The sequence below is a fragment of the Tupaia chinensis genome, unplaced genomic scaffold, assembly GCF_000334495.1.
Source record: "Tupaia chinensis unplaced genomic scaffold, TupChi_1.0 Scaffold000612_1, whole genome shotgun sequence".
Taxonomy (NCBI): domain Eukaryota; kingdom Metazoa; phylum Chordata; class Mammalia; order Scandentia; family Tupaiidae; genus Tupaia; species Tupaia belangeri.
Genome location: NW_006160131.1, coordinates 1,665,678 through 1,672,757, shown reverse-complemented (window position 1 = coordinate 1,672,757; position 7,080 = coordinate 1,665,678). Strand labels below are relative to the sequence as shown.

The window sequence follows — 7,080 nt, the reverse complement described above, 5'->3', positions numbered from 1 at the left end:
GTCGCTGAGGCCAGACCCGCCTCCTCCTGCCTCTCCGCCCGGAGGGTCGGCGTCCCTGGTTCCCCTCAGCGGCGCCGGTCCCCAGCCAGCCTCCCAGCCCGGATGCCCGTCGGACCCTCACCGCCCAGCGACTCCAGGTCTGCCGGCGATGCTCGAGCCCCATCGCAGAGCTGGGGTCAGCCGGGTCTGGGTGACCGCCTGCCAGCGTCCCCTGTCACTATCGCAGGCGTTGACGGGGTCCCGCCGAGCTGCCCGATCTCCTGTCCGGGGCTCTGGTGGGGAGGGCACACCCGCACCCAGGCCTGGCCCGCGCCCCGCAGGTGTGCGAGGACACCGCGTAGGGAGACAGCCACACCGTGGGTCCTCTCCCGGGCTCTGGCGGGGTTTAGCCTTAGCACCTCGGACTTACTCGGGGGCTCCTGCGCTTGCTGTGCTTCGGGAGGGCGGTCCCTGGCAGGAGTCTGCCGCCTTTCAGTGGATCTTTGAGCTGGAGAATCTGGTTGGAGAATGCAACTAGGATGGGTAAACTTGGCCTTTTGTTACCAGTATTCGTACCATATCTTAGAAGTAGCTACCTCCTGCGGCCAGCAGTTAGCGTAATGGCTATGTCGCTGGACTCCCATGTAGTCGACCGCAGTTCAAGTCCTGGACCCGGTGACTTAAACTCAACGCTGGACGCATGTGCGTGTGTGCCCAAGATCCCTGGAGGAGAAGGGATTGCGGTGTGGCCATCCCCCCTGAGGGGTGATTTCTCGCTTTCTGTCTCTCTGGCTCTCTCTTTCTGGCGAGTGCAGGGGCTCTATAGCAAAAACCTCTCCCCACCCCCCAAAAAACCCCCAAATATCTACCTCCTGAGGGTATGGAGGTACACGAGGTTATCGTTGTTGGAAGGACTTTGTAAACTCCAAAATGCTCCCAGACAGGGTAGCGACTGTTTGCTGTTACTTAACATGGGTTAAAACTAAAGGTACAAGTTAGTAGCACACTTATTTCCTAATATAAAATGTGCTAATTATTTTAATTATTACTCCTTTGCTGTAGGGCATGTGTGATTGCAGGAGAGAGACAGAGAGAGGGACACTGAGAACCACCCCCCAGAGGGAATGACCTCTCTTCATTTACCTCTCAGGAGCCTAAGCATGTGTGCTGTGTTTCTCAAGCCACTGGGTCTGGGACTTGAACAGTTGCCCGTGTGGGATCCAGATATCTTAACCGCTACACCACCTGCTGGCCCAATATTCATTCTCTCAGCTGCACACACACACACACACACACACATATATATATAGATATGTGTGCGTGTGTGTATATATGTGTATATATATGTATGATTTATTTAATTCTATTTATTATTTATTATTATTATTAAATTTGGCCAGAGAGAGAGAGAAAAGGAAAGGGAGAAAGAAAGCTGCCAGGCCTAGGACTTAAACCATGGTCAGCCATGTGGAAATCCAGCGCCTTTAACCACCATGCCACCTGCTGGCCCCTCAGCAATATATATTTTTAAGAATTATTTATTTAATTTTATTTATTCATTCATTCATTTTTTTTTGAGAGGCTATAGGGTGCGTGCGCTCGCCAGACAGACAGAGAGAGACAGAGAGACAGAAAGCGAGAAATCACCCCCCAGGGGGGATGGCCACGCCGCAATCCCTTCTCCTCCATTCTCCTCTTGGGATCTTGGGCACGCACGCACACGCGCCCGGCGTGGGTTTTAAGCCACCGGGCCCAGGACGCGAACCGCAGTCGACTACGTGGGAGTCCAGCGACATAGCCATTACGCTAACTGCTGGTTCCCTCATTCATTAATTTTTAAAATTTGACCAGACAGAGACACACACACAGAGGGAGGGAAAGTGTGATACAAGCTACCAGGTCCAGGACTTGAACCCCGATTGGCCATGCGGGAGGCCCAGCACCTTGACTACCATGCCACCTGCTGGTCCCTCAGCAATATTTTTGAAGGACCTTGTGCTCAGGAACTGCTAGGTAGAATAACATTAACTGAGTATATATAAAGGAAGTACTTTGCTGAACACTTAGCATATGTTACCTCATTTAATATTCATATCAACCCTATGAGCGTCATACTGTTATAGTCTCTGTTTTATTGACAAAAAATATGAGGCTTAAAAAAATAGTATGCAGGCCAGCTGTTAGCATGGTGGTTAGGGCAGCTGGGTCCTGTGTATCTGACTTAAGGCTGAGTCCTGGATCCAGCAGCTTGAAAAACACCTGGACACTCGTGCAGTACATGCCCAAGATTCTGAAAGGAGGGAAGAGAGACAGGAGAAGGGCCGCGGCATGACCGTCTCCCACCCCCGTGGGCAGTGCTCTCTTGCTCTGTCTCTGTCTTTGTCTCCTTTTCCCTCACAGACAAGCATGTACACCTTCTAGCATTTTTATTTTTTTGGAGAGGTTTTTGCTATAGTGCGCCTGCACTCGCCAGACAGACAGAGACAGACAGAAAGCGAGAAATCACCTCCATGGGGGATGGCCACACCACAATCCCTTCTCTTCCATTCTCCTCTCGGGATCTTGGGCACACATGAACACATGCCCAGCGTGAGTTTTAAGCCACTGGGTCCGGGACGCGAACCGCTGTCGACTATGTGGGAGTCCAGCGACATAACCATTATGCTAACTGCTGGTCCCCCTTCTAGCACATTTTAAAAAAATGCTTAGGTTACACAGCTAGTTAAGTGGTGGTATCAGATTTAAAGCTAGGTCAATCTTTCCACAACCATTCCAGGCTTTTAGCTTCTGTGCTCTTTGACATATATATATTTATATATTTTTTTAAATAAACAATTGTTTTATTTGACTTTATTTATTTACTTATTTTGTTTTGACCAGAGATGGACAGAGCGAGAGAAAGTGAGAAAGCAAGCCGCCAGATCCAGGACTTGAACTGTGGTCAGCCATGTGGGAGTCCAGCACCCTTAACCACCATGCCATCTGCTAGTCCCGCTCTATGACATATTAATACATAAGTATCGCTGCACAGCTGACTGGAATGCAAATTCTGTGATATCAAATCATTTTTCTTCTTTTTCTTTTTTGGAGAGGTTTTTGCTATAGGGCGCGTGTGCTTGCCAGAAAGACAGAGACAGAAAGTGAGAAATCACCCCCAGGGGAGATGGCATGCCGCAATCCCTTGTCCTCCATTCTCTTGGGATCTTGGGCGTGCACACACATGTGCCTGGTGTGAGTTTAAGCCGTCAGGTCTGGGACTCGAACCGCGGTCAACTACATGGGAGTCCAGCGACATAGCCATTATGCTAACTGCTGGCCCCTCTATTTATTTTTAAAGAATTACTTATTTAATTTCATTTATCCATTCTTTTTTTTTCTTTTTTTTTTTTTGGAGAGGTTTTTTTCACTATAGGGTGCGTGCGCTTGCCAGACAGACAGAGACATAGAGACAGAAAGCGAGAAATCACCCCCCGGTCACGCCGCAATCCCTTCTCCTCCATTCTCCTCTCGGGATCTTGGGCACGCACGCACGCACACGCGCCCGGCGTGAGTTTTAAGCCACCAGGTCCGGGACGTGAACCGCGGTCGACTACGTGGCAGTCCAGCTACATAGCCATTATGCTAACTGCTGGTTCCCTATCCATTCATTTATTTTAATTTGACCAGAAAGATGCACAGGGTGGGGGGAGTGAGAAAAAAAGTCACCAGGTCTGGAATCTGAACCATGATCTGCCATGTGGGAGTGTCTAGTGCCTTAACCACCACGCCACCTGCTGGTCCATTTTTTATTTATTTTGAAATTTTACAAGAGAAAGAGACAGCAGGCTGCCAGGTCAGGTACTCAAACTGTGGTCAGCCATGTTGGAGTCTAGCACCTTAACCATTACACCATCTGCAGGTCCCTAACCCTTTTTTTTTTTTTTAAAGAATTATTTTATTTAATTTTATTTGTTTATTTAAATTTGACCAGATAGGGACCGAGTGAGGGGGTGGGGTAAAGTAAGAAAGTGAGCCACCAAGTCTGGGATTCTAACTGCAGCCGGCCATGTGGGTGTCCAGTGCCCTTAACTGCCATGTCACCTGTCTGCACCTAGGTTCCTAACTCTTGTAAACCTTTTAACACTGTAAAGAATTAAATCATGTTCATTTTATCAGTGAAGAAACAGATTTTGAGAGATCAGTTAACCTGCACAAGTAGTAAATGGCTAGAGATTTAGAAATCCATAGCCACACCACCTTGTCTGTAACCTGATGGCGGAGCCAGGTGCATGTATAAATAACAAATATCTTCAAGATATTGGTACTCATTGTATAATACGGTATAAAAAAGATTCTGTGGGAACTAAAGGAAGGGCTGGTGAACTGATTGGACGTGGAAAAAGAATAAATAGTTTAGTAGTTAACAATTATTAAGTGTCTGCTGTACCTTAAAGCCTGGTATTAGATTATTTATAGCCATTATGCTTAATCCTCACAGTGGCCTTATAAAGTACCATAGGTGGCATGCCTGTTCCCGGGTGAGGAAACAGATCTATCGATGTATTAGCTCAAGGTCATTAAGCTGGGAAGTAGTGGAATTCTGCCGGGTCTGGATCTGGATCTAAAAGCTGTTCTCTTTCAGAGACCAGCGGGTGTCCCGACCCGGGGGGACAGCCGAACGGGTACGGTACAGCACGGAGACAACGCAGTGTCACAACTCTTAAGGGTCACGTCATCTACTGTGAGTAGCACAGAGACAACGCAGTGTCACAGCTCTTCAGGGTCGTCCAGAGACGATGTAGTGTTACAACTCTTCAGGGTCTCCCAGGTCGTCTGGAGACGATGTAGTGTCAGCTCTTCAGGGTCTTCAGAGTTGTCTGGAGACTGTGCGGTGTTTCAGCTCTTCAGGCTCTCCTGGTCGTCTGTGTCGTCTTCCTGGTCGTCTGTGTCGTCTTCCTGGTCATCTGTTTACTGTGGGCCAGGCATCGTGGTTATATACATGCTGGTGGGTTGTAAATGTGGACCGTGATTGGTTGTTAACGGTGGGTTATGATTGGTTGCTTTTGGACCAATCATGAGGTGCCGGATATGCAAATTTGAGGGATTCTAGTGGCCAATCAGAGCAAGGTTTCGAAGGTCAGGTTTTTAGAAGGGACCAATAAAGGTAATTGTTTGCTCTCTGAGAAACCTCGGCAGACTCGCTGGTGTGCAGCTTCCCACAAGCGGGTAGCATGGTGGTTAAGGTGCTGGACACTCCCACATGGCTGACCACAGTTCGAGTCCTGGACCTGGTGGCTTGCTTTCTCACTTTCCCTCTCTTTCACTCTCTGTCTCTCTTTGGTCAAATTAATAATAAATGAATAAATAAATAAAATTTAAAAAAATATGGACACATCCAAAATCCACAAGTACTTTCAAAAAAAAAAACTGTTCTCTTTCTGCTGTCACATACTACTTTGAAGAAAGAATGAGATTTAAACAGCTGGCGGGCTGGACAGTGTTCTGAGCTGAGGAGTAGTTGCACAAGGTATGGAGATGAAGACATGTGGAACGTGTTCTGGATGTAGATAGCTGGGAGTAGAAAGTAAGACTAGAAAGGTACTGTAGAGCCAGATTTTGGAGGCCTTTCAGAGCTGTGCCCAGGGGTTTAAACTTTCATCTGTAGGCCATAGAAGGCTTGTCCAGTCTGGAATGGCATTAACACTGGATTTCAGGTTTGCTTTACCGACTGTGAAGGTGTGCTTGGGATCTCCATTGGAGTCAGGACAGAACAGGGCGACACTGAGCTGATTCTCCATCCATTTCCTCATTTGATATATTGAAATTAGTGAGAGTAGGGGCCAGTGGATGGTGCGGTGGATAAGGGCGCTGGACTCTCACATGGCTGACCACAGTTCAAGTCCTGGACCTGGCGGCTTGTTTTCTCACTTTCCCTCTCTCTCTCTCACTCTGTCTCTGGTTAAAATAAAATAAGTAAATAAATAAAGTTAAATAATTATCTTTTTTCTGGTGATGTTTTTGCTATAGGGCATGTGCATTGGCCAGACAGACAGAGACAGACAGAGAGTGAGAAATCACCCCCCAGGGAGGATGGCCACACTGCAGTCCCTTCTCCTCCATTCTCCTCTGAGGATCTTGGGCACGCACACATGCACACGTGCCTGGTGTGGGTCCAAGCCACTGGGTCCGGGACTCAAACCATGGTCAACTACATGGGAGTCCAGTGACATAGCCATTATGCCAACTGCTGGCCCCAAATAAAATAATTCCTTTAAAAAAAAGGAATTAATGAGAGTAAATTGTTTTCAAAATCTCAGGTTTCCTCTATTTTATTTTATTTTATTTTTTTTTGGGTAGAAGTTTTTACCTTAGGGCGTGTGTTCTGCCAGAGAGAGAACAAAGACAGTGAGAGAGAAGGTGAGAAATAACCCTCCAGGAGGGATGACCACACCACAGTCCTTTCTTCTCCATCCACAACCCCCCCCACCCAACCTCCCCTGGATCTTGGGCAAGCATGCACATACACACCTGGTGTGTTTCAAGCCACTGTGTCTTAGACTCAAACCGTGGTCAGCCCTGTGGGAGTCCAGCCACAAAAGTGCTATGCCTTTTGCTGATCCCTTTTTTTGTTTTTCTTTTTTTATTTTTTGACGTGGTTTGATTAGAAATTTTATTTATCTGTTTTCTGGGGGAAGAGGTTTTTGCTATAGGGTGTGTGCGCTTGCCAGAAAGAGACAGAGAGACAGAAAGCGAGAAATCACCCCCCAGGGGGGATGGCCACACCACAATCTCTCTTCTATTCTCCTCTCAGGACCTTGGGCACACGCACACGCGCCCAGCATGAGTTTAAGCCATCAGGTCCGTGACTGAACCACGAACGACTATATGGGTGTCCAGTGACATAACCATTACGCCAACTGCTGGTCCCTGATTAGAAATTTTTAACAAATATTTATCATGTTAGTCCATTTAATGTCATCTGATGATTTTCTATAGTTCTCTTGCCGGGGTCCAGCCTTGGCGTGGGTAGGTTATCTCGACGGAGGCGGTGAAGGTGAACAGAAGACAGAGGCCTCGATGCCTTTTTTTTTTTTTTTTTTTTTTTGGGAATTTTTACTTGTA

General features: G+C 47.5%; 1 protein-coding gene across 1 annotated transcript in view; it reads left to right on the top strand.

Moving 5' to 3' along the window:
* Nucleotides 1-6: 6 nt before the first annotated feature.
* FAF2 (Fas associated factor family member 2) overlaps nucleotides 7-7,080 on the top strand; it is a gene marked incomplete in the record, with an annotated part of 50,243 nt that continues 43,169 nt past the window's right edge. The window contains 1 exon segment of the mRNA XM_027775934.1: nucleotides 7-137.